The sequence below is a fragment of the Camelus bactrianus genome, chromosome 5 (genome assembly GCF_048773025.1).
Source record: "Camelus bactrianus isolate YW-2024 breed Bactrian camel chromosome 5, ASM4877302v1, whole genome shotgun sequence".
NCBI classification, from domain to species: Eukaryota; Metazoa; Chordata; class Mammalia; order Artiodactyla; family Camelidae; genus Camelus; species Camelus bactrianus.
This window is the reverse complement of record NC_133543.1, coordinates 94,878,483-94,906,269: the sequence shown is the minus strand read 5'-3', so window position 1 is coordinate 94,906,269 and position 27,787 is coordinate 94,878,483. Positions and strand designations below refer to the sequence as shown.

At 46.6% G+C, this 27,787-nt stretch overlaps 1 protein-coding gene and 1 long non-coding RNA gene across 6 annotated transcripts in view; one reads left to right on the top strand and one right to left on the bottom strand.

Annotated features, from left to right (window-relative positions):
- The window catches only part of RHBDD1 (rhomboid domain containing 1), a 112,992-nt gene that overhangs the window by 7,367 nt on the left and 77,838 nt on the right, over positions 1-27,787 (bottom strand). Inside the window, exon 7 of one of the 4 annotated variants that reach the window (XR_012507190.1) lies at positions 6,551-6,702. The exons of the other annotated variants lie outside the window; for them this stretch is intronic. The gene's annotated coding sequence lies outside the window, so the exon portion shown is untranslated. The remainder of the gene's footprint in view (positions 1-6,550; positions 6,703-27,787) is intronic. 4 annotated transcript variants of the gene reach the window in all.
- LOC141577752 (uncharacterized) lies at positions 6,110-22,063 on the top strand. Of its 2 annotated transcripts, none has more exons than XR_012507191.1 (3): positions 6,110-6,709; positions 10,624-10,825; positions 21,926-22,063. It is a non-coding gene; the product is annotated as an uncharacterized LOC141577752 (long non-coding RNA). The 2 variants fall into 2 exon arrangements; XR_012507192.1 differs by lacking the exon at positions 6,110-6,709 and adding an exon at positions 9,152-9,708.

Sequence of the window (27,787 nt, the reverse complement as noted above, 5' to 3'; positions counted from 1 at the left end):
TGGCAGGCTCTGGTTGGTCCACGTGTCAGGGGAGGCTGCGGAACAAGGTCCCTGCCAGGGTCCTTGCAACAACTCTGAGCTTGGACGACTGGGATTAAACCTTGACTCCTCCACTTACAGCTCCACATCCTTGAGCAACTAGTCTACTTTCACTTGGCCTTAGTTTCTTTATATATAGAACGGAGACAGTAAGAGTAGCACCTTTGCTGGACTGTTGAGAGGATGCAAAGAGATGCCGCATATAAAATGTTTAGCCAGGTGCCAGGCGTGCAGTTAATGCCCCAGGAGCAGAGGATGTTAGGACTTTTAACCTCTAACATCACGGAGAATCTTGTGTTAAATGCCTACTTGTCAGTATCACTGGCTAACTTTGTGTAAGGCAGACACAAAATAAAATGACCCATCACTTCTTAAAAGACAGAGCCCAATTCTGTTTGAGGACCAACCAGCAGTGCTTTGTACAGAGTGTGCAGTCTACTGTTTACTAAACATTTGCCCTCTAAGAAACAGATACAAAAAGGTAATTCACAACCTGCAGTTGCCAGCATGCTTTTGAAACAAGGAGACTTTCGAGCCTTGGGAAAGCTGGAGAGCCCAGCTGAGACCACCTTTTTTTCCACTGAGTTAAATCATGCACTGAACATTTACAGGTCGGGGTGAAACAGCCCTGCTCTGAGGAACCTGGTACAGAATATTAGCATTTACACGCCTTCCTTCTGTGTTCTTGTAAATGGAGGTCAGCCCTCAATTTTACTCAAAGAAACAGTGAGCATGCCTCCAAGAGCCTCAGGAACAGCGCCCAGTTAAAGAAGACAGCTCAATCATAGCACCAGCAGCGAGATCATAAGATTTACTGACTTGTGGTTCTTGATGGGAAAATGTTCAGTTCTCTACCCTGATGGATAATGCAATAGCCTCCGCGTTTTCCATCTGAGGGAGGAGAAGCAATGTCACCCGAATAAGAATTGCTGAGAAGAACGCCACACGTTGATGGCCATTTTCCCTACTGTTCGCCATCCCTGTAAATAGAGATGTTTAATTTGCTGGCATTCATGGATCCTGCCCATGATCTGATGAGCCCTCTGTGCCGCTCAGTGAAATTATACTAAAGTGAAATTATATGCAGGATGGCATATCGTTCCCTTAAATTAGGGACCTAAAGAGGCAATCACTTTTCCATTTTTTTTTTCCTTTTTTAAAAACCAAGAAACCTCTAAATAAATCACCAGTATTCTCTGGGGCCTCTTTTGTCAAATGAGGGCAGCAGCAGGGGACACGTATTCTCTCTTGCAAAAGTGTTACTTTATTAGAATTCCACGAATGATAAAGCTTCCAAAATGCCTTCTGACAGGACGACTGCTAAGTCATCTACTGAGACCAAAAAGGCCTGGAAGAAACCCCAAATCCAACAGCTAGCAGGACACTCTGAAAAGACAAGATGCTTAAGGAAAACAAACACCGCTTTACCTTCTGAGTCACTAATTATAATGATCCATCCATCCATCTTTTTAAGAGTTTGAAATTCACCTAAAACTTTGTAACTTTTATACGGATGGAAGTCTCATTATGGTTTACAAGAAAGGTGACAGATTTGACTTGAGAGAGAAAAATTCACATTTCCACTCCTCAACCAACCAAGTCAACAACAGTGTGGATTCTCAGTTCTGAAACCGTATCTGGAATCCCCAAAGGAGAAGCTTGGAAACAGAGATCAACTCAGGTGCTACTTTTCCTGTTGCACTTTTCTCCCTGTTCTCATTGGCTAATTTTGGGGACCTTGAATGGTATAACCGACTTAAAATCAACAGGCTAGATACAGTCCAGTTAGCAGCTGGAGCAACCTGAAACACTGGGTCCACTGTGTCGGGCCCCGTGATTTTCACCATATGGACACTGTACGGTCTGACCTCTGGAACAAAAAGAGACAGTCGAGGGGGCAGACAATGAATGTTGGCTCCATGCTCACCTTACTTGCCCTCTGCTCCTTTTAAAAAGTGTACAGTTTGATTAATTTTCATGAACTGGACACGTGGGACCAACATCCTGACCAAAACACAGAATATTTCCAGCACTCATCAGCCTCCGTATGCTCCCTTCCAGAAGCGGTCTGCTGACCTCTGACAGCAGGGATTTGTTTTGTCTATTTTTGCCCATAAATGGAGTCGCACAATGTGTACCCTCTGTGGGTAGCTTCATTTTACATTATGTGTGTGAGATTCAACCATACTGCTATCTGTGGGTTTTACTCTACTTACCCTTCTAAGTAGAATTTCCTTGTCCATTTTACAGATAGAAGAACTGAGGCTTAAAGATTTCCAGGAACTTGTCAAGGCCACACGGCTGGTCAGTGGCTGGGTCAAGATTCAAGCCCAGATTCCTTTCTATTCTGCTCCAGATGTGAGATGTGTTAGTTACCTTTCTTAGTCCTGAACCAGAATCTGAAAACCTGAACAATACGTGATCTGGAGGCAGGATCTGTTTTAAAAGCAGCAGGAACACTTAACTCTGCTTTAGAAAAGGCTCACTAAAAACAAGAAGATTTTAGGATCTCCTTTGGCAAGGTTTTTGCAATAGGCCCAGCTGCAAAAGTCAGCCTTGGTAATTAATTACATCAGGTGTCTTCCAAACAGAGAACAGCTTATAACTTCTTACAGAGGTAATTCCTGACGCACTTTCTCCCTCGTGAGCTGGAGGGGCAGCTGGGAGAGGGGCTGAGGAGGAGAGCGTGTCTCCCACTAGGAATCACTGTAACAAGAAACATGTATCTCTTTAAACAAATGGATATAGATTTTTAATACTAAAGGGATTTTCCAGTTTTTAAGTCAATCTGCCTAAAATCCCTTCAGAATGCTGTCACCACCTTAACACTTTATCAAGAGGGTTTTAATGAGATTAGGAATGATTTCTAAACTCCTTTTATACACATTTAAGGGCTTTGGGATGTTTCAGATTTCCTTTGATCTAAAACAAAATGCCCTTTGGTCAGGAGTCTGGAGGTGCCTCAGATGGAGTTTACCCAATCACATCAGCTGATTCTGAAAACTGAAAAGAGGCTGACTATCTCCGAGGAATCCTTCCAGGGTCCGTAAACTTAGGGACTGTATCTTTTTTTTTTTTTTTTTCAATTTAAAACCACCCAGGGATATCCACTGGACAGATACAAGAAAAGTCTTGGAAAAATAGACACAGGGCTCCCTTCGTTTCCAAATTCTTGTTGCTTCGTACACACGAGGCCCTAAGTGCCTGGCTGGGAGAGCAGAGAAATCGGATATGGGCTCTGTCTGGAGGGACAGCTTGGAGAACATACTTCACAACAGAAAAAAGAAAACGGAAAGTAGAATACGGAAGTCTTTTGTGGGCAGAGAGTTCTGATAAGAAATATTTATATATGAGTGCAGACCACGTTTAGAAGGATGAAGACCCTTCGGAATATTAATGTGCCTGACCCGCCTGGGACGGGCAGCTGCAGCCTGCGGCTTCCTCGCAAGTCTCTGATCAAGATCCCACATCTGCCCGCATACAGGGCCCCAGCAGGGCCTGCAGTGAGGGTCAGCTCTGCACTGCCTGCCTGGCCGGCATCTTTGATGGACGCAGACCCTCTGGCCTCACAGGATTTCCAAGGCCCAAATGGCTGCTGGGCCAGTCTCTGGACTCCCCCGGCATGGGGGCCTCTGCCAGCTCTGACCCCTGACCTTTACCCCTCAGGTGGAGAAGGCTTTCTGCTCCCTTTTTAGGGCCTGGACTTCCTGATGATGCTGAAATGGGGCCATGGTGGGAGGAGGACGGGACAGTCCCCACAGAGCTGGACACAAGACCCACTGCCAAGCTCCTCTCACTTCCTGATCAGGGGCTTATCTTTGAGTAAGTTTTAATTTAATTGTTTAAAAAAAAAAAAAGGAGAGGGCAGTGGGTAAGAGACAATTTAAACTATAATAAATTGAGCTCAAAAAGATATAAAACTGCCTCCCCCCAGAGACACGCTGGTTCCAGCCCTGCTACTTGCCACCTGCTATGGCATCATCCTAAAAGAGTGGGGGCGGCTGGATTCTATTCTCCCCATGCTGCCTTTCAGCAGCCCTGCCCTGTGAGTGTAGTTCCCACAGAACAGCAACTAACCAGCCAGTGAAGGCAGGAATCAGAGCTGGGGTCCCAGCCGTTCAGCACCTCAAATGCAAAAGGTCTGGGCAAAGCCAGGCAGTCCTGGAGAGTCTATGAATGGAACGGTTATCCAGTTTGCTGCAGTGATTCTTAAACCTTAGTGCTCGTTAACAATGGAGAACTTGTTAAAGATGCAGATTGCTTGATCTCACTGCCAGAGAGATTTGTATGCATTCAGTGGCTGGAGCCAAGGAATCTGCATTTCCAGGAGCACCCAGGTGTTCCTGCTGCAGATGATGTCTCGAATCACTGAGAATCACTGTGGAAGAACACACTTCACTAGATGTGGGTTTGCATGCTGGCTCCGCCAGGACCTTGGACAAGTCACTTCTCCCTGGGCCTCAGCCTCCTCATCTATCCAAGGGGCTGAACTAGACATTTCAGACCTCCACACAGAGATGCAAGCTCCCACGGCGGCTTGATTCCCAGAGAGACATCAGGGTTGGCTGGTCTAAGAGAGGAGAGTGACGATGGGCCACACCAGCCACCGGCCTCCTGTCCGGCCTGCAGTCTGGGCAGCTACTCTGGAGAATGCTGCCTGCCCTTCGGCCAGCCTGGCTGTGACTTCTGACAGCTGGGCAGAGAACCGGCCGTCCTGTGCTCCTTAGCAACGTCCCCCAACTTGTTTGGTCTAATTCAGTGTCCTCCTCACCCCCTACACAGCCCCTGACATTTTAATTTTTAATAAACTTTTTATTTTGGAGTAACTTTAGATTTACAGAAAAGTTAACCAAGATACTACAGCCAAACATCTTACATGACCACAGTCTAGTTGTCAAAACCAACCATTTCCAGGGACAGGTATATTACTATTAACTAAATTCCAGACCTCACTTGGATCTCACTAGTTTCTCCACTAATCTCCTTTTTCTGTCCCAGGATCCCACAGCCCATTTAGTCATCAGGTCTCCTTACTCTCTTCTGGTCTCTGGCTCTCTCTCTGTCTTTTCTTATTTCCCGTGACCTTGACCCTCTTGAGGAGTACCAGCCTGCAGAATGTTCTTCCTCGTCAGCAGACTGGGGTTAGGGTTTGGGAAGACCACAGAGCTGAAGTGTCTGCCCCATCGCATCATGCGAGCGCATGACTCATCCCTGGTGATGTAACCTTGCACTTGTTTAAGTCGTGTTTGCCAGGTTCCTCCACTTTTCAATGTTTTGGTTGAGCTCCTGAATGCCAAGGGAATAAAGCTTTGACTCTCCTCACCAAGAGCTACCAGGATAGACGGGAAGAGGCAGGAGTGGGTACCTCAAGCAGGCTTGTCACTTTCCCTGTTTGGGGCTGAGCAGGACACGGTGGGGTCATCCCTGGCCTTCGCCGGTGCAGGTCCTGATATCTGGGTGACGCGGTTCTCGAGCGCTGGTGTGTGTGTGAGTCACCAGGAAATCTGTTTCGTTAGCCGGCTTGGCACGGCACCCAGGCCACTGTATTTTTAATGAGCTCCCAGGTAATTCTGAGCTACACTGGCTTTTGAGAATTACTGAGCTACAGCTCAGATTTTTATTTTCAACTGAAAATATCCACCCTGGGTTTCATGCCAGGACTTACATTTGCCAGCAGGTGGAGCCAGAGGCCTGTGGCTCTGAATCGGCCAAAGAAAACTAGGACAAATTCCAGTCAACAGAGCATTCCACGTCGTAAGCAGAGTTAGGGTTATTAGGGTTATCAGGGCTCTACAGGAGCTGCTGTACTGAACGTTATGGGCTGTTCATTGTCTAGATGGTCCGCAACCCCGGGGATTACTTGCCAGCATCTAGCACTTTCTATGTCATAGCAGATTTCTTCCGGAGCAGAGGAGACTGGCAAGGCCCTGGGAGAGGTGCAGACGTGGTTACGGATCCGGAGGGGCATACGGATATCTGAACTGGCTCTAAACTCAGCATTCACTCTTGCTGTGGTGCCCGGGGCCTGGCAGAGCCGAGCGTTTGTTGCTGGGATGATCTGTATCACTCTAACTCCAAACCAAAAGGGAGAAACGGGTGCCATCTGGATAAGAAGACAATCCTGGAGGCGGTGATATTAAAATGATGTAGTTCAAAACTAATCAAAGTGGTTCTGTTTACGGGTTTACATCTTCTCCCAGCCCCCCACTTACACGTGGCCTGGTCCTCCTCCCTTCCACGCTCTCCTTGGACTGCCCCCACCCACCCCCCCTAAGAGGGGAGGGAGCCACCGTGAGCTCACTGTGACTGCCTGAGGCACTGGTGCAAAGTGTGCAGGACCACGTGCCCGACGGCAGGGTCAGGGGAGGGGGGTCAGCAGAACCACTGGCCCAACTCTGCAGGGAGACCGAGCCATGCCATGACCTTGGCCACATGCACTCACCGGGTTAAGAAAAAGAAAAAAAAGGCAGGAGAGGAAAGGAGGGGGCTGGAGGGACGAGAGAGAAAGTACCTGAAAGAAGAATGACAGCCTGGTTAGCAGTACGAGCCCCGTGAAGTCTGAAGGGTTGGTGGCTCAGAAAACCGGGGTCAGCTCCTCGGCCAAGGCAGGCATGACTCGGGAGGCGAGGACAGCACCATCGCAGCCCTTCAGACGGACGAGCTCTGTGAGGTAAGCGGCAGTGAGAGGCCATCAGGAGAAACACAGACAGGCAGGAGCCTTGCTCTTCGTACCAGGAGCTGAGAAATCCCCTATGAGGATCGGAGGTGGCCCGGAAGTGGGGTGTGGTGAATGTCTGTCATGTGATGAACCGTCCCAGAAGCAGGACGGTCATCTTAAAACATGCTCGTTTTTGTACATGACGGTATGTAGCCTGATCCTGGGCCTAATCGCTGCTTTCTGTGTGTTCTCTGATGAACTCACCCCCATCCACACCAGGTTCTGATCCATCAAATATAGAGAGAGAATGTGCGTGTGCGTGTGATGTGTGTGTGTGTGTGTGTTGTGTGCATGTTTGTGCCCTGGGACTGAAACGTCACTAACAAACAAGCCCTCCAGCCTCTGGAGGACCTGCGGGCTTTCGCAGACTGCGTGCACACCCTTGAAACAGCCTGCCTCTAACTAACCTGGAACTGCTCCGAAGTGACCCCAAAACGGCCTGTGCTATGAGGAGATACTTAGTAACAAAAATGGCTTAACCTTATATGTCTGTTCATTAATTTCTGGTAAAATAAAACTTATTTTATAAACAGAAAAGGAGGCCCCAGAACAAAATGTTTGTGAACTTTATAAATTCCAAGTTAGGACTCTGTAATTACCTTGGATCACTGAGGATTCAGTAAGTGGGGCATTGCTCTCTGAGCATCTTTGGGAAATCCCTGTGTGTGCTGTGGCCGGATAAAAAGCTAGCTCTGAAACGCCTATCTATAGTTGTAAGAAAGAAGCTCTAAAGATTGGGTCAAGTGGACATTGGTGTTTTATAACAGTGCCCTTTGCCATCCGGTTCTGGTCAGAAGCGGTGGATAGGATGGGCTCCGGTGTCCTCTCTCAACTGAGAAAAAATCCTCAATTTTCTTACCTGTGCGATGCAGAAACCTATCCCACAGATGTGCTTGGAATGGAAGGAATTAAAAGACACCAGTGTTTGGCCCAAAGCAATCAAGGGTTAGTGGCTCCTGTTACTAGACCCATCCAGGCTCCCCAAATCAGGGATGTCCCTGGTGTCCAATGGTCAGTCACACATGCCCAGACCCTAGTCACCCTGGACAGTTTCCCCTTCCTCACCAAATCCTGCCATTATAACCTGAATGGTCCCCAAACTCATCCCTTCCCCTGCATGTGCGGTGGCACCAGCCCCGCTTCAGCTACCTGTTCCATGAGTGTGGGCTGGTGCCCCAGCCCCTAAATGATGTCCTGCCTCCGCTCCGGTCATCCAACCAGCCATTCTCCACCGGGTAGCTGGACAACTTTTCCAAAACACACATCTCATCAACTTTATCCTCTGCCCAAAGACTTCCAAGAGTTTCCTTTTATTCAAGAATAAAGATCAAACTTCGTACCTTGCCCCATAAGCCTGCCCTCCCTCAGCCCAGACTCCGCAGTGATCCCTCGCCGCCTCCTCCGGCTCTCAGCTCAAACACCAAACCCTCAGGAAAGAGACCGTGACCCCTGTGCTCTAATCTCTCCCAGGATCAAGTCCCCTTTCTTCAAAGTACACGATATTGCAGCAGGTTATTATACAGGGCTCTGATCATCCTGACGCCACATGTCCTCATTAGGTGGTGAGCTCTGCGGGCTGAGAACAGTGAGGGTCTGTGTTTCCATTCTCCCCCCAGGAATAAATAAATAAACAAACAGCACAAGAATGGGAGGGAGAGAGGGAGGTGCAGAGGAGTAACTACTGTCTTCATTTAACAGATGGTCAGACTGAAGTGTGACTTCCCAGGGTCTGGCCCCAGAGGCCGGTGGAAGTCCTGTGTTCCCCACAGTCCACTATGCTGCCTTGGAAACCCACTCCCCGTCTCTCCTTTATCATCCACACTTTCTTCACATTAGTCAAGTGGCTCAGCAAAAAATGAGTGGGTTCTTAAAAAAAAAAAGTAAGGCTATGAGGGCATGGGGGGACGGGAACTGTAATTGTTACATGGAAAAAAGAAGAAATTGCACATTGATGTGGGGAGATTTTGAGTTAAAAAAAAAAAGACTATGAAAAGGCACAAGATTTGTTACTGTTTAGACCAAGTATAACAACGTTTCCAGAATTGTCTCTATGGATCTGAAGACTGTAGATTTAGGGCAACTGCCCTAGCAAGAAGCTTAGACCTGTTTTCTGACACAGACCCTCTTTGGGAAGGAAAAACAAGGGTGGCGAGGACGCCACACCGGCACGGCTGATTTAAGTGGAACGTACCTCGGTGAGTCACTGGTAGCTTCAAATACGATACAAAAAAGAATGTACAGAACATGCCCAAACAGCCTCCCTTTGATGTGGGCCAACTCCTTTCAGACCACATTGTTCAAATTGATGTTAAAATGCAAACCCTTCATGTTTACAGTGGTGCTCTCGGAGGAACGTGCTATACAAGTACAACTGCTACATTTCAAAGGCAAGACTTACAGCCTCAGAACAATGAGGCGCTCCCTGCGCGGATTTATGAGCTGTTAAACCTCAAAAGGTTTCCTCAATTAGCAACCCAAGTTCTTGGCGTATTTGCAGCCTGATATGAGGGGCTGCTCTTTGTATAACTCGGGGTGCAGCGCTTTATGGGAACTTTCCCTTACTTTTGTTGACCTGGGACGACAGCGCCCGCGCCCCTCCCTGGGCAGCGCCGGTCCCGCTAACTACGCGCCGGGGCCGGGGCGGCGTTTCACGCTTTACCGGCGCTCCTGGGGCGCGTTACCAATTATACATAATGCATGGCATTGTAATTGCTGCATCGTGAACTTGGCTCGCCTTCCCAGCATAAAATACCGACATCCAAGTAGTTTTATTATAAAAAACCAGAAGGGATTCTTTGGGATTATAAGCATCTGAAGGCAGAACAGTCTCATGCATTCCAGCGGCTATTTTGGACACGCAGGGGGCGGGCAAGGCTGAAAAGCAAAGCGAATGTATTTCGTATTGATGTTTACAGAGAAAAAGAAGAGGCAGCCACGGGGGCAAGACCACAGTGAGTGCGAAACGAAATGGAGGAGGGGCTGAAGGGCAGACACAAGTCAGAGCTGGGACACCAGACGTGCGGGTTCTGGTGAAGGTGCTCTGCCTCGCTGGGCCCCCAGTTCCTCATTTAGAAAACAAAGGCGCAGAACAACAGAACCACAAAGGTCCCTCTTCTGCACAGGAGCCTCAGGAGAGCGGTGACTTGTGTTCTGAGTCCGATTTGTCAGGCCAGCCTTGTCGCACTGGGCACCTGTGCCTTGTAACAAGCACACCGCCTCTTGATGTTGCCCTGTTGGTTGGGGCTTCTTAGAAAAAAATGACAATGCCTCTCTAAAGGGCAGGGGGCAGAATAAATGAAGCACACATTTTTATATGCAATACCAAGTGCAAAAAAAAAATCACAAGAACAGCACTGTGGTCAATCCAGGTGCCCAGAGACGGGGGTCACAGAGTTTAGAAGCAGGTTTAGAAGCAACACCTAGGCGCCAGGTAATGCCCTCCTAACCTCCCTTCTCCCCTCTGCCCCTAACAAGACAGCAACATGATATGTGAATTCAGGCTGGTTTCTTTCTGTGTCACAGGAGTACAGCCTAGAAGAGACACATGGCCTAAAACTCATACAGGGAGCAACGGGACACCGGGGACACCTGAGCCAGGCCCGGCTTAGGTACCTGGCAGGAGCATCTCCACTTACACGATGCTGCCCTCAGCTCTGGAGGGTCATTAGCTCTGGTGCTGCAGGCAGGTTTCCACCCTGTCCTCAGAGTCGGGTACTAAACACAGAAGAGTATCCTGATGCCTGGAAATCCCTATTTCCAGGCAGATCACAGATCACTTCAGGGGTAAACTCCCATTTCTTTTTCAGCCTCACTGGAAGAGTCAAATAACCAGATGTCTCTTTTGTGTGTCTTCATTTCATCTACAGAAGTTATCACCTGGTTGCTCGGGACTCAAAAGAGTAACAGTCACACAATGTTGTGGGGTCGAACCCTCGTTCGGCTAGACTTCTTTCGTGTTCTACACCCACACCACTGTGCCCAGAGAACCGAGGATGACACCTGGGGAGGACATCACCTGGGGCAGGATCCTCCGAGCCAAATGTTAAGTCCAGCATGATTTGGTGGAAGGTATGTGCGCTCTCAAATTTTAGTTCTGTTGAGTGATGGTCCACCTGCCTTGACAATCTTCTGTTGACCAGAAAACTCCTCTTCTTCCTCCTAACACTAGTGAACATCCCACTGCGAACATCCCATTGTGAGCATCCTGTGCGCCAGGTACGGAGTCAGGCACCAGGTGTGCACCATCGGATGTAATTCCCTGACGGTTACGGACAAATGGGAGTCTGTTCTCATCAGTCACAGCTCAGGGGAGAACACAGCTCATTTTGCACTCTCATCTCCCTAACCTCTCTTTTATTTTGGTTTACATCTTGTAATGTCTAATTCCACCAAATTTTATGAGACTATCTAATTTTAGCAACCTGCCTCTCCACTCTTCCTTGAATTAATACAACTAATATTAACTGAAAGCACTTACTGTGTGTCAGGCCCCAATCTAGACTGAGGGGCTATAAAGGATGAGTGGCGGGCAGTGTCTTCTCTTGAGCTTTTCATTTAGGGCTGTGATGAATATAAATGTATGGTTTAAATGAGTGCATATATTCATGTCCATGAGATCAGTGCAGTAAAACCAGTCTCAAATGTATGGAGAGTTTCTAAGGCTAGCCAGGCCCTGGACGTTAATCTAGACACCGCCTTGTCTTACAGATCCTCAGAGTTCAGAGAAGTTAAGACAGGGTCCCTTGGCTCACTGGGGTAACTCTGGAACTGGAACCTAGTTCTCCTCGTCCTCACTGGTGACAGTAACGGGCCTCTGATTCACGTGCTGAACAATACATGTACCTCAGCAAGGTTTCAAATAAAAAGGGGTCACCCCACCAGCTCAGCCGGCCACAGGGCACCGTCACTCGTGCTCACTTGACACATAACCAGACCCTGTTAGAACCGTGGCTTCTCTCTGAAGTCAAGCTACAGGTATTCCAGTGTGAGGTTGGTAGGCAGTTAACTTTCCATCAAGGAATTCTGTGTCCTCAGCGGACCTCTCTCTTATGTGATTCAACAGCGAGCAGATGGTCCAGATAACTTCAAACCAATTTTCAGACTGATGTTTGACAGCAAAGTATGCTAAGAACTTTGAGCAATGGGCATATAGGGGTCAGAATCCTAACCATTTACTTAAATTGTTACACCCAGTGCTGCATAAAAGGGACCCCAGGTGAGAAAAACTGAGGCATTGGCCAGCACGAGGGTGAGGCTGGGAGGCAGTGCGGGCCACCTCTCCTCGGATCCTCGCGTCCATCGTGGGCGAGGCAGCCATTCTGCCACCAACAGTCCATGCGAACAAAGTGGACTCCCTGGAGAGGGCAGGGAGAAGGGTGAACAGAATGTTCCTATTTACTGGCCCTGGAGTTGTTGTGAGGCCCATGGAAATGCTGCCAGGGAGATCTGATCAGGAGCAATTCTTGTCAGTGAACGAAGGAGGTCAAGGCTCTTCTCCATTGGTGACCACTCCTTAAAAGGCAGTAACAGCAGTGATAACAAAAGGCCTGGCCTTTCCAAGGATGTCCGTCTCTAGAGCTTTTCAATTTGTTTATTCTCTGTCAAGTTTTTTTCTTTTTTTCAATTTTTTATTTTTTACCTTCTTTTCTAAAAAGAAAACAACTCAAATATAAAATACTGGAAAAGTTCTTGTTGAAGGGGACTGGGCAGCGGGGAGGGAGAGGATCTATCTGGGAGCTGTTTTTGGAAATACTCCCAGTGGAGCTTTGCTCTAAATGTAAGTAAATACCAGCCTTCGCAGGGGGATCATTTTGGGTAAATAGCAAAGCATAAGGAAGCTGAGTGGCAAAGGGAATGGAAAAATACCACCTTCCCAACTTCTTTAGTTCATGGTCACCAGCATCTCTAGCCCAAGAATACACTTCCCACAATTTTCCTGAGTAAGTACTTCCTTAAATTGATGTCCTGCAAACCTTGTTCTTTCTCTGGGGAGAATATACTTTGGGATTCCTGCCACAGATTAAATGGTCTAGATGAGTTTAGAGAAAAATCATTTCAAGACAATCGAAAATATATAAATCCTGAAAAAAGGAAATACCGAAAGTGAACAAGACTGCCTAGGCTGGAAGTCCAGGTAGGAACCCCCACGAGGAAAGACAGGGTCAGAGGGACAACACAACTCATGAAGCGTTCTGCATCCCTCTGCTCTGAGGTCCAGGTCCACCAAGAGATTTTAAAAGCAATACAGAAAAATAACATAGCAGTGGAGAAACTGAAGTTTTCCATCCCCAATTTTTATGTTACAGGCTTCCTTCCCTCTCTAGCCTTGATTTACAAACAGAAGGCTTCAGTCTTTTGAACACACGAGGTCACCTGTGCACACACAACAAAATCCAGCCAAAAAATGAGAAAGAGAAACCAAAGCCATGTCAAATATCCCTCAAGCGAGAGCCTGATCGGAGTGTCTGGACTCCAGGGACAAGTCTGCCTGGTTGCCAGGGTGTTCCTAATGGAGGTGGCCAAGGAGTATTGGTCGAATGACTGAATCCCCCCAAATTTTTGTGGATGGAGGGTAAGCTCCACCATTTTCAGCTCCTGCCTTGACCCACAAACTTGGCCCATCCAGGGGCTCTGGGGCCACCCAGTGAGCTCCGTCCTGGCTTCTAGAGATCCTGGGGATCCGGATGAGCCGAGAGGAGCAACCACGGAAGGAAAGGATGGCTCTTCCCTCTGGCTAATGCTCACCTCTCTGACCCCTCTTGAGTCGTCCCTTTGTGGTTCTTTCTTTCATAAGAGGGAGGCTGTCTTCAGCTTTCCATCATGTTCAATAAGTCACCCACTACTAAATCCTAGAGCTTTGAAGAGAGACCATGAAGATTCACCACTGCATTAAAAAAAGTCACATTGGAAAAATGATAAGGGCTATGTTTTGAATACACAGTTTGGGGCGAGTCCACCACGACGGCTGTGTAAATGGAATAAGCCATCAAGGGCTTTGGTACCAGACTTCACCACTTAACTCTTCACTCGTGATTCATTCTTCCATTCCTTCCCTCACCAGTCGGACATTCACCCAACAAATATTCATTCAGCACTTTTCCGGGGGCTCTGTGATAGGAGCGAGGCACACAAGAGTGAACAAGAGCAGGGGGATGGCTTTATCTGCTGTAGGAACAATGCTCAGGGACTAAGCCTGAGAAAAAAGTCTGAGATCTCAAAATGATGAATTGGCTCCCTAAGTGAAAAAGAAACTATAAAGCTGAAAAGTAATAAATATTTCATTAAATGCCTATGTAATGTACCATATCAATCATTTATATCTCAACTCATAAATACGATATACATATATTTATAGTCATTTACTTAAATGTGTATTTCTATACTATGGATCGGATGTCACATTTTTAACACATTTGAAATGATATGGGGTGGGGGGAAGTGGGGCTTCCAAAAGTGAGAGTTCACTGAAGTCCTCAAATGTCCCCCCTCAGGACGGATACACCTCTGCTCTCCTGGAGTTCACAGTGTAGTGGAGACGGGCTCAGTAGCCAATCACCTTGTGAAACATCTAGGCAAGTGACCCTTCTGAGCCTCATTTTCCTCATGAGAAAATAACCAAAACCCAGAAATCATGGCCCGCAGGGCAGTTTTAAGAACAAAATGGAAAAAAAAAAAAAAAGGTGGGAAAGTGTCTCATAAGCTTAGGGAGACGAGAAGTTTTAACCCCGTAAATCTTTGCTCCCCCTAGTGGTGGGTGTCTCTTACTACGCTGGCAGCTACACCTGTGGCCTCTGGAGCCGGTGCTCTGAACGGGGACAAATCTCAATCCCGCCCTGAGAATGAGAAGCTGTAGATGGCTCCTAAATTCAGTTTTACTTCTCTCTTTTGTAGACATTTCATGAAACACCTTAACCTCCCCAGCCGGCAATGTCAGTAGGTAAAAGGGGAAAATGAGCTCAGTTTTGGAGAGAGGATCACATGGTCATGACACAGAAACACCCGCAGGAGGCAGTGTGGTTCTGTCACTTGTCCTTTTCCCTGTTCTTCTTCACGGGCGCTCTTTCAGGGAGGGGCGTGGGGCGGAGGGCTGGGCCACAACACGGCCAGGTGAAAGGCAGCCCTGGACACAGCACAGTAAACAGAAGAGGGCTAACAGTTATAAACCTCTGCAAATGGAGGCTGGCTGCTTCAAATGTGTCAGACTTCACCTTTGGCTTCAAGATTGGCTTCAAGATTCCCTTTGTGTCTCACCAGGGGATGTGTGTTAAGATGATCTACAGTGCGTTTAAATAAAACAAGAAAATAAACCAAGGAAAATTTAGCATTATGAAGAACGGAAATCTACTAAAAATACTTTACAATGACTTCAAACATGAAATCACATTTACAAAATAACGTTTTAATGACTTGGGCATAAGTGACTCAGGAACACATGGGTTACATTTCCTTCAAGATGCATAGGGCTTTACTGTTAGGGGGAAACGTGCCTGGCAAAACTAGCTTTGTTTGTAGAGCAGAGCTCTAGGGGAAAAAAAGTTAAAAAAGAAGTTTGTCGACGGTGCTCACTTTAGCATCCCTTCTCTGGTGCTTTCTTTGACAACCAAGTCAACTGGCTACAACGGCCACTGCCCAAGAGACCTGGAATGACTTTCCTGAAAATCGTTTAAGTCTCTCCCTATTTAGGCAAAACCCACAATAATTTTATAATAAATGACTTTCCCTCACCCCCAACATCTCAAGCGTCAATAATAGAGGTCTAAGTTCTACTTCTGTAAAAAATATTGAGCTGTCGTAGGCTCAGAGCAAAGCTGCCACATCTTTGCGACAAGCAGGTAGGACTGCATACATAAGGACATCTTTATTTCCTATTAGTCCATTTAGAACTAACATCACGAGAATGCTACTTCTTCTTTTCCCCCTCCAAATTAAAGATGCACATTTTAGACAAAGTCCACAATGGTCAGGCTCTGTTTTACCTACCCGGCCTTTTTTTGGTTTTTTTTTCACCACATGAATATTACCACCACCAACGTTGCTCATCAGGATGATCTCATCTTGTTCCTTTAATTACACCTGCAAAGACTCTTATTCTACCTACGGTCACATTCTGAGGCTCCAGGTGGACATATTTTTGGGGGTCACCATTCAACCCACTTTGATGCCCCATGGGCTATTCTCAACACAACAGCCTCAGTGAGCCTTTTAAAAGCTGAGTTAAATTAGGTTACTCCTCTGCTCAAGAGCTTCTAATGGCTCCCATCTCACTCAGAGAAAAACCAAAGTCCTCCGACTGGCCTAAAAGGCCCTTGTGACCTGGTTCTTAGACCTCTCTGTCCTCACCTCTACCAGCCAGTCACAAGTAATAACGGTGACTCTGACTAGGGGACGTGGAAAGAAGTGGAAGGATCTGGGACACATGTTGAGTCAGCATCAAGCCCTCTCAGTTACTGACAACATCTGGGAGGCAACACCTTAGGAGGTACAAGTTGGGGAGGTGGGAAAGGTGCTGGCCATGCTGCATTCGAGATGTCCTTGAGTTTATATGTGATTTCAGAAAAGAGATCTGAGCGGAGGAGATAACTCTGGAATATAAATAGTAACCAAAGCCTTAAGAGAAGAAAAGGGGACCTAGAATGAAGTCATGAGCAGAACTGGTACTTCAGGGGAGAGCAGAGGGGCTGAGCCTGCAGGGGAGAGCAAGGCCCGCGGTCAGAGCAGAGCCACAGTGGGAAAGCCAGGAGGGTGGGCAGCAGCGGGGAAAAGGGAGGGGAAAGGCAGGGTCTCAAGGAGTGAATAGTTATGTTAAGTCAGTCTGGGGAAGAGGCAGTCCAGGCCTTGGCAACACAGGTCGCTGGGGCACTTGGCTGGAACTGTTTCACAAGAGTAAGAGGGGCGGCAGAGACTGAAGGTGTGGAGGCAAGATTCAGAGTTGAAAAAGTGAAGGCAATAAGCAGTTCTTTGGAGAAAGTGGAAATGGAAAGGAAAAATGGTAAATGAAAGGCAGTTGTGTTGTTGGCCTCTCTCTGGAGGTGAGGGAGGAGAGAGGCTGGAGTGAAGTTTAAACGCTGATGAAGGATCTGGCAGACTGAAAGGCTGAAGACAGAGGGAGAGAGGGGTCATCAGTAACCACAGGTTTTCCTGAGAAGTTAAGAGAGCTGATGCATTAGCTTTCGGTAAGAGGAAGGCGACTTCCCGCCCAGCTGTCAGGAGGGACGTGTTAAGTATCAGGGTGGATACAGGCAGGTTTGCAGTTTTCATGATGGCATGTTGGGGGCATTACCTACAGGTGGATTCTATTTCCTTTGGGAAGGCGAGGGCAGGTGGGATGCTGACGTCATTTATAATGGGCTCAGTCTGCTCTGCTGGGTCATGTCCTCCAATCGGGCTCAGCTGCCAGATGCAGGGGCCAAGAAGCCCAGGGCAGGGCTCACCCGAGTCTGTGGACTCTCCCACATTGGTGGACGAGGGACCGAGCAGCAAGGACATGGAAGGTGCCTGTAAGACAGTAACTATAACAAAGGACCAGGGACATAAGCTGTGGATGGAGGCACGTAAGACAAGCAGGGAAGGAATGAATACCCTGGAAAGGCAGCAAAGAACCCCTGCAGCTGAGTACTTAGAATTTTAAGGCCACCTAAAAGTGGTCAAAACTCTACATACTAAATCCATGGAAGCCAAGAGCCCAGTGTATTTAACATGAGAAGCAAAGGAGTTTTAGATACAGCAACTCTACTACCAAGAGCCACTCTATTTACTATCAAAGAGACCAGAGGGAACTTGCCACCGAAAAGGTTAGAAGGAGGTACTAAAATTCGAGGAATATCATTCCAAATCTGGATGTCACACCAAGTTACTTCAAAGTGACGTGCTTGACTGATCCCACTACAACTGACTCTACCCAAGACCTGATTCTTTTTGATCTACACTTACATCCTGGTGCAGTGGTTCTGACCAGTTTAGCCCCCTGGGGGACAACTGGCGATGTCTGGAGGGATTTGTGGCCGTCACTACTGGGAGGAAAGGTGCACCAGCATCTGTCTGGTGGGCAGATGCCAGATGCTACTCAACATCCCACCCCAACAGCAATTATCCAGCCCCCAAGGTCAATAACGCGAAGTTGGAGAACCCTGCTCCAGAACAAACATCCTTGACAAAGCTATTTCAATCAGAGAGAGGAGGGCTCAACTCTGCATCAAAGTAACAAACTGTCTTCAAATTTTCTGTACCATCAACATACCAACAGCCTAAATGAAACTACCTTCATTTTCAGAAAAGCATCAGAGTATCAGCACATGAACCGTTGTCGACTTAGGCAAGAAGGCATCTTACTAAAGGGCTTCTCTGTCCCTCCTTCCTTCCCTGCCTGGCTCTTCCCATTCTCCTGTTTATTTCTCTGCAGAAAGAGCTCTGTTCTTCACCAGTTACTGCATCCTGGAATATTAAGTTCCAATGATAAATTAATTTGGACGAACTTCCTTTATCAGAAATAAATGTGACAGTCTGAAGAATTCAGTTCGATGGCCTTTTGCCCACATACAGGAATGATTAAAGACTAGACTGTGATTAAATTTTGAGCAGAGTGACATAATTAGCAAATTTATGAATGGGTCTTCTTGTCACAGTTCTACTGTCAGGACTAATTACTTGTATTAATTAAAACGGTCAACACATGAATATGCTTGTTGAAGCCGCTTTCAACAGTAAAATATGAGACTGGTAAATATCAAGACACTCGGAAAGATGCAAAGACTTTCATTTATTAGCAACTCTAAACGATGCAGAAGCGCTGACTGCACAAGGAGCCTCGGGGATTAACTGTGAATAGATTCCCAGTTAATGAATTTGCTATTTGTTCCTCCTTGCTTAGGCTTGAGTCTTGGGTTAACATTGGGTTGAAATACCCAATAATCGCTAGTTTAGAGGGACTGTAGCAAGAATAAGGAAAGAATTTCACGAGTTACTGGAAAAGGAGACAGAGTGGCTAGGATGGTTCAGGTGAGCAGGAGAGAGTTCCTGTCTCCTCTCTGATTAGTCGGAGACTTACGGTAAAGCAAGTTTGAAGAACTGCAGAAGAGGAAGCGGAAGGACAGCTGGGGGATTAAGAACTAGAGTTGGAGACCCAGTTTTAACTCCAGGTGACCTCGGGTCAGTGGACAAGGTACTGAGCCTCTCCGTGCCTTGGTTTCCTCATCTGAAGAATGGGGACAGCCACTGAACTTGTAGAGGGTTGTGGTGAGCCTTTAGTGAGTCAATACACATACAGGGCTTACAGCAGTGCCCAGTGCACATAGTATGTGCTATTCGTGTTTTCATGATCATCACCTGGGATGGGGGCAGAACCAGTATCGCGCGCTCCGAGAATGAGATCCTTGGAGCAACAGGCTCTGGAGTCAGAGACCGAGTCGAGGTGTGAACCCAGGCCCATTACATTTAATTTCAAAGCGTCAGTTGTGCCCCACCTCACGAGTTCTTGTAAAAAGTTAATTTAAAAAAATGCATGTAATGTACTCGGTGTGCCCGGGACATAAACGGGGTGGCTAAATGTCAGTGCTTAAGGGCTCATGACCATTATTATCTTTTTGGAGAAATCTCTGAGAGGACTGAAAGGAATGCCAAAAGAAAAATTTTCCTAAGCGACTTAAGATTAAGTGGAGAGACATGTGGAAGAGGAGGAAGAGAAATACGGAGATGCTCCATCGAGTGCCTTCTCTGGGCCGATGCCCTCTTCTCCAGTCTCCGGCGGCCGCCACCCCAGCCCCACGAGGAGGGCTTAACTCCCTGGCCAAGCAGCCCCATAAATGCCCTAACTACCTTGTTCCTGGGGAAGGACAGACAGCTGGGATTCCAACTGGGGCCTGACTGTGAAGCCCACACCTCATCGAGGCGTGAAAGCAAGGCAGCCAAGGGCTTCATCACAGGCTGAGGGGTACGCCGATTCTAAGCTCTCCCTTCCTTTTTCCTTTTTTTCTCCTTTTACATATATTTAAAAACACAGTAATTGAATTCTTGATAGGCAAAGCTTGTTCTGCTGGCTGGCTAAACTTTCCCTGATAACTACCATAAGATAACTACCGAAAGACAGTTTTAGATTCAGGCCAGTTAATCAGTTTCAATTTTAATCCCCTTACGTACCAACTTGGCAACAGTCCACAAAACAGAGAGTTATTCTCGTTTTAGGTTCTGTTTTAAAAGGTCCTTCCAGAGACGCACATTTCTGACAGCATGAAGGTGGCCCACCTTACGGATGCTGTGGGGAGCGTTTAGGGAAGGACCACGGAGAGCATCCGCTAAGGTCCCTCCCAGTTCACAGAGCTAAGAGTTCTGCATACAGCAAGATGCCGAGGCTAGAACTGATGTCCGCTGAAAATCCATTTCTGTACAAACGTTACAAAATTCATAAAATGTAAGTGGATGACTCCTAATTTTGTCTTAAAAATCAGGCAATGTCTTAAAAACCAATCTGGCCAAAAATTCATAGCGTCAAAATAATCAGTGCATAGAAAGAAAATCTGGGTCCAGTCACAAGAGAGCTCAGTGACATGCCAGGTACCAGAGACTCCACTGGAGTTCCCAACATCATGCCACGTTAGAACGCAAGCCGATCCAGCTCATCACTGGAACCCATTAAACTTATTTTCAAGGATTTTATTTCCCCACTGCTACTCTGGTTGCTCACTGGACACATCTCAAAGCAAGTGTAGGTACCACAGGGTCCTACTGACAGTCCTCCTAGGTAGTGGGGGATCTTTAGTAACGATCAGAACGTGCGTTACTGCTCTTCAACTAACTGTTTATTTTTTGGTTGCATTTTATGCTTAAAAATGAACTCGGGGGATGTGGTAGAAACAGCTCTGAATGGGGAGTATAATGAGGCAGATTCCAGGATGAGCTCAGGGACCGTTCACCTGTGTGCCAATAACCTCTCCTTCTAGGGTGCAGTATGCCTCGGTGGTTAGGACCAGGCTGTTTCTAAGGCTCTTACAGAGTTATTGTAATTCCTAGGAGTAACTGCATGAACGAGAACTCCGTGTAGTTCTTACAGGGCCACACTGCTGGTGCAGGGCTCATACTAACTAACATTTTTTGCACTGTTTCTGAAAGTGTCAGCTGAGCTCTCCTCAAAGGCACACAGCCATGCCATCAGATTATAATCATCTCTAATTGGTGCTCTTGTGAACTGCAAATTTCCTAACCAGTAAACGGCCTGAAAAAGAAATCGCACTCCTCTGTAATAAGAAACATGTTAAAAGACAAAATAATTAAAAAAAAACACTACAAGCAATAATCATTAAAGTTCATTGCATTATGTTTATGCTAACATTCCACATCAGTCATGCCTAGGGAACAGAATAAACAAAAAACAAACATGCTATTTTATAATTTCTGAATTGCATGATTTCCAAAAAGGATGCCTATGTGATGCAAGCTGGTCTTAATGATTTCTCTCTTTTTTTTTGTCATGGAAACATTTTAGGAAACCATCCACAACCCTTCCTTCCTTCCTTCCATCCCCCATCCACCCCATTCCTAAATATTCCCAACCACCAGTCACTCTTCTCCTTGATTAGCAACAGTTTCACGCGGGTAATAGCTACTTTTGTTTATGCCTTTCTAGTTCTCTGCCTCTCTCTTCCCCTGGACTGAGTTCCTTGAAGGCAGAGAGCTTGGTTTTTGTTTATCTTCATTTGAGGGGAAGAGGGGTGGCCACCTAGCTCATATCTGGCACAAAATGGGTTTTCCATATATTCTAAAAACCATAGAACAAACTTAGACATGCAGGTAACTGTTGAAATGGATGGTACTAGGTGTACTTTCAATTAAAAAAAATACAAAAGTGCACACTGCATTTTGCTAGATCTTAACAGTGCCACAGAGATAAATGGGAACCTCTCACCTTGGTCCTCAAGGCATTCCCCACCTGAAGGAAACACCTGCCAGACTCACCAGGGGAGCTCAGCAAGCAACCCCCCGATGCCCAGGCCCGCGCACACGTGCACACGCCCTCGCCCCCTCCACCCCCCACCGGCTGTGGGTTCTGACTTACTTGGAGGTCAAGGCACTGATTCCAACAGGCAGCCAAGGGTTGAGAACATCCCAAATCTCTGAAACAGCTCCTCTAGCTACTTAACACGTGCTGGTTAACTCATGTCTGGTCTCCTCGTCTTCCAGGCCTTGGCTGCACCACGGTCACGGCTCCTTTACTGACACACACTGGACATCAACGGTCATTCTCCTTTCTCCAGAAATCAAGTAAGGTCGCTGAAGTCAGGGAAAAATTTAACTCTCCTTGATGTCAGCGAGCTGTGTCTTCTATAAAGGTCCAAGCTCCTTCACTTAATAGCGTCTTTCTGTTGAACTGGAAGATTGTATCTACAGCTAGCTGAGTGTTACCTGCGGTTTGGAAAACATCTGGGAATTTCACATTCCCTGGACCCTCACAGGTCTCCACAAAGCCTGGAAAACCCCCAACCGTGAAATCTGTGCGAGAAATCCCCAAAGGAAGCGTAAAGCTGACCAAGAAGACATTAATAACCTCTCTTTGAAAAACTTAATTTGAAACTTTTTGACGAATATTTTACGGAAAACTGTAACTCACTAAAATTTCTACTTTCATTCCAGTAGAAATGAGTATGGATACAAAAAACAAGTTCACTAAACTAGTAAAATCCTAACAGCATTTAGAATACTAACGACAACTATACTCATTATTAATTAAAATAGCATGATGATGCTACCAATACAATGTGAAAGGCAGAATGAGGTAAAGATTAGTACACAGACTCTGGACCCAAGATTGCCTGGGCCTAACTCTCGGCGCTGTCTTGTTAGCTAAGAGACCTCAGTTTGCCTCCCTTCAGTTCAGTCTCTGTAATGGGTACATAGTTAACACTCACCCCATTGGTGGCTGTTGGACTGAGTGAACACATATACACACAGGTAAGCACACGTGCACACACACATCAACACGCATACATCAGTCACTTATAATGGTGCCTGGCATGCAGTAATTCACTTAAATTCCATCTCTCTCCCCTGTAACCCCATCCCCATGCACAGAGTGAGCTTAAAATCCTGATTGGAGCTCACTGCCCCCCTACTTACAACTCTTAATGGCTTCCACTGTCCCCAGGGTCCCCCTTAAACACAACATCCTGGGCCTTTCACAGTCGTATTCCCACCCACCTGGCCACTCTGGTCCCCACACCGGAAACATACTGCAGCCACCACCATCTACAGCCTACAGCGGGTCATCCTCTCATCTCGGGCCTTTACCATTTCCCCCTCACTCCTTCATTCATGTCCTTTAGTAACTTCTCATCACACTCGAGGGAAAAATCAAAATTCTTAGATGGCCCATGGTCTGGAACCCACTCATTCAAATTTAGGATCAATATCCTGACTGCCCCGAACTTAAGGAATTATACATTCATTCATACATTCATTCGTACGAGAAAGGATGCGACTCCCTGAACATTCTCTCTGCCGATCTGTGAGGCAGTGAAGGCGCCCACAGATGTCACGACATCACAGCAGCCACTCAAGAGGAAGACCTGCGAGTTTTGGGTAAATGGTATCCTGTCTGTGTATCTCTCTCTTCTGTTTGATACAGGTGCAAGTTTAAATTTATTTCCCTGTTAAACAGTTGTTTGTCTGTTCATGTGACGGCCAACAGCAGAGAAAGACGCCTTTTTTAGAAAATACAAGTCTGGGCGCCTTTAAGGACAGTGCTCATTTGATCTCATTATTCTGCCAGTTAATTGACAGGAAAGAGTGTCCTAATTGCTCATTAACTCCAAAGATGTCCCCCTTGCCTGGTGTCAAGGTCTCGGAGACACAGGGCACACAGCAGCTTCACAGCTGCTGCTGCTTCAGGGACAGAGCATGCGGTCTGCACAGCTAAAAACCAGCTGAAAACCAGCAGATGTTTCAATTTTGGTTTCAAACGATCCCATCTATGATACGGCAGAGTTTGGTGCTGAGTTGTTTTCCCCTCAGGCTAATACGACGAACCACATTGCTGATTAAAGACTATCTTCTGGGGCCACAAGGGTTTTTTCCACAGCCGCTGCTTCTGGGACTTATTCTTGGTTAGACTGTCATCTGCCAAAATGGCAACTGGTTTAAAAGGCTCCCCGAGAAAGGCATTCCTTGCTGTCCTTTCCCTTCCGCCCACCCCGGTCCCCACACGCAGGACCGGCTGCTGCTTCAGCGACAAGAAAAGCGTAACAGAAACAAGGCACCCACGCAGGCGGTGCGCAGGGACTCCTCAGCTCCCCTCCTCAAAGCACACGCGGAGATCCAGAGCTCCACGGAACAGCTGTGCCCACGTACCACTGAGCACTGTCTCCATGCTTCTCCGATACATAAAACATTAAAATGGTATCGGCAAATAATTAGGGCTACCAAGGGGCAAGGAAACACTGTCATAACCTGGCAAGTGTCACGGTGTTAAAGCTATGTTCAAAATGGGCCTCGCTGGGCCTGAGTTATCTTAGCCAGGGGCTTGGTTCCTTCCTCACCCCTGTATGTCTCACCAAAAAGCATCCTTGACACAATGGTAAATTATGTGGGGTTGAAAGTTTATCTTTGTCACAACATGTGCTGAAAGAAGGGCCCTGCTAACCCCCAGAGATGCAGCGTATTTAAAGTTGTAATGAAGACAGCAGGTGTTTTATACAGATGTCACTTCTTTTAGAAGACGCTTATTAAACACTTTATCTCCCTTAATGTCACTGGGCTAAGGTACATTTTATTTCAGCATCAACCCAGCCAAAAGCAAACTGTTTCCTTTTAGTCTCACTGAGCTGAAAATTAAAAACCACTGGGCTTTGGGTTGTTTTGGTTGATTTGTGGAGAATCCTGAACGCGATGATTCGAGAGTCAACCCCCACTGTTTCCCAGTAACACAGAACCGTATTTTGCGATGTGAAAATGCTCTTCCACAGAGAGCATGCCAGACTCCTTTTCCCTTGGTGACCCAAATCTCTGAGTTCCAACCACCACATACCATCCACTGAGATAAAGCGGCATCGATTCGAAAGGACTGTGCTCGAAAAAACGGATGCTGCTTTAAATTTTGTACACTGTAAAGTCCAATGGAAAGGCCTGATGCCATGGTTCCTAAATGGTGTGCCAAAGCACCCTCAAGCTAAGACGGGATCCAGCGTGTCTTGGAACCCTTATGGAAGCAATCATGTGGCAGCCAGGGAGAGCTAGCTACTAGTAACCGAAGCCGTGGGTCTCCTTGCCCAAAGTGTGTGGGTAACTCTAGTCTGGAAGGTTTGAAGCAGAGATGAGGAGGCAAAGGAAATAAGCAAAAAGGAGAAGTGGAGACAGGACCGAAAGAGACCTATTTTCCTTTTGAGGCATGATGGGCCATTTGTGATTTCTCCAAAGCAGAGGTGTACAATATAATTTTAATTGGCTTAATATTTATAGTAATCTTAATAACGCTGTGCAATTTTGGTGCTGTCTTACAACAAAAGTAGATTTAAATAACCCAGATGTGACACAGGAAGACCGCTGGTCCTTAATTGAGATTCATGAAGATATATAAATACGTATTATGCATGGCTCTCACAGCTGGCTCTCCATAACGAAGTACAACAGAATTATAAATAGTTCTGAGTCCTGGGAGAGCTGCCGTGTGACAAAACCAGAACACTCTGAAAGCCGTTTGTGATTGTGCAAGAAATGGAAACCAACGTGACTCAATTTTTTTCCTCACTAGCAACACAACACAACAAAACGGACGGAACACGTGCCACTCTGAGCGAGATACAAGAGGCTGAGCAGACAGTGAAAAGCTGCATGTGAATGAGTCCTATTAACAAGTGGCTGGAGTACCGGGTGGTGCGTAGCTCCACGCAAAACCCTGATGTCCTAAGGCACGCTTAGTGCAAGCACGGTTATCCTTTTGTTATGAGTCTTTTCTGTCTTACAGAGAAAGCCACTGAAGAAAACTTGAGTCCTATTTAAATGAACAGTGCAAATATCCTTAATTCAAATGTCACTAATGTGTCCGTATTAAAAACTGTATTTTTAAACTCACATGTTATAATTTTTGGTAGAAACAAATGACTGCCCAGCAGATTGTGACTGTTTATAGGAACCTTTTTTATTTTTTGGTGTGTGTCCTATTATGTACCTGAGATGCAGGCTTCTTGTGTAAGAAGGGAATCTTTTTTTCCTGATATAAACTATTTAATTCAAAATTTTTCATTCCTCTCAGGAATTTTTGCTTAAAAAAGAAAAAAACACCAAAACCAACCAAACAAAAGAGCTCAGCCAACCATGCGAGGATGACAGTAAGAGAAATGTCACTGTCGTGGTGTAAGTCATACTGTCTGTTTAAATTCCGCTAAGACTATTGTACAGTGGCCACATCTACTTCAGAGTGTTCAGTGTTCTGGATTCAGGATGATCACAGCGGCCAGTCCATGTCCAAGAACATGAACAAAACTCCAGCGCAGCCATGTGGGCCGACTACGCGGAGGGCTACAGACAGCATCGTGCTGGTCTCTTCTGTGACTGACTGTTCACAGCAGCCTAGACATGCTTTCTCTGAAGGACTGTGTTGTACAATGTGTATTCCAGCTAGGAATAGAGAAGTCTGGCCTTCTTGTCTCGTGTTTACCACCTAGAATGCAGTCCTGGGCAAGCCATTTAAGTTCTCTGGGCTTCTGTTTTCCAATCTAAAACAATGCCTATAATTGCAAATGCTTATTTTGCAGGATTCTGTGTGGGTAGGTGAACCTTCCAGCACAGCAGCCATGAGGGAAGAGGCACACCATCCTCCTTGACCAGGGAAGAATTCACCAAAGCATACACCATGATTTCTCCTGGAGGCCTACGTTACGGATAGCTGCAAGGACACACCTCAAATGTGATGTGGTTCTTCTCTGGGTGGTGGGTCTGTGGATTATCTTTTGCCTTCTTTTTAGGGATCTGTATTTTCTACAGTGAATATATATGCTGCTTTCATAGCCAGAACAAATGTTCTCCAAGTTCTAAAGACCCTAATACCCGAGTTCCAGTACCTGTGATCACCTATCTCAGGCCTTCAACAAAGTCCACTCGGCACATCTAGGATTCAGAGAGGACTTCCGGAAGAGGACTTAAGCTAAGCTCATTCCCACGGCGAAACGAAAGCAGGACCGCCCGGCAATGACTGCACACATCTGACAAGTGTTAGCACGTACGTGGCAGAGCGGTCTCTCCACGTCATCACCTGTCTCCTTTCCTTCTGAAGACCAGGTGGACTCTGCCCCGGTGGGAGAAGAAAGCTGAGAGTCCATCGGCAGCCAGCCCGGAAGGCTGTTGCGGAAGCCATCTCAGGGGTTCAGCTCTGCTCTAGGGTGGACTCACAGGAGCCCTCGAAATGTGGATCCAATCCAGCACCTTGGGGGGAGGTCCTGACTCCCAGGTCCCTCATGCCTGGGAACCCAACCTCCTTCACATCAGCATCTCCAGGGAAGGACACTGTCCATGGTAACTGGGCCACAGTTAACTGACACAGATATAAACTGTGATGGGATATTAAGTCTCTTAACTTCCCTGAGTCCATTTCCTTTGTAAAATCTAGCCTCAGACAGGATGACACCTAAAGTCACTCTCAGTGCCAGCATGTCAGTTATATCTGCAAACGGTGCTGCCTTGTCTCATCCTTTACATCATCCACTTAAAAAATAATTTAAATTAGCTCAGCAAAGGATCACAGCCCCTTGGGCCCCTCCCCAAGACTTAAACTGCAGTTACGTGCTTAAAAAGTTTACTAGCGTGGCTCTGAATGAACACCACAAGAGACCACCACTCAGCTAAAGATGGAATGTTAAGACACAGTCATGCAAAATGTTATATTCACTTTTGATGTGTACTCAGAAAGCAATGCTTAAAAAGGAATTAGGTTCCAATAAAAAAGAATAAAAGTTTATTCACTGAAAATACCAACCACTGAGTCTATGAAACAGTCCGGGCCATCAGCTCAAAAAAAACCAAAGATACAGTTTTGCTTCCTTTTTTAGTACAGAT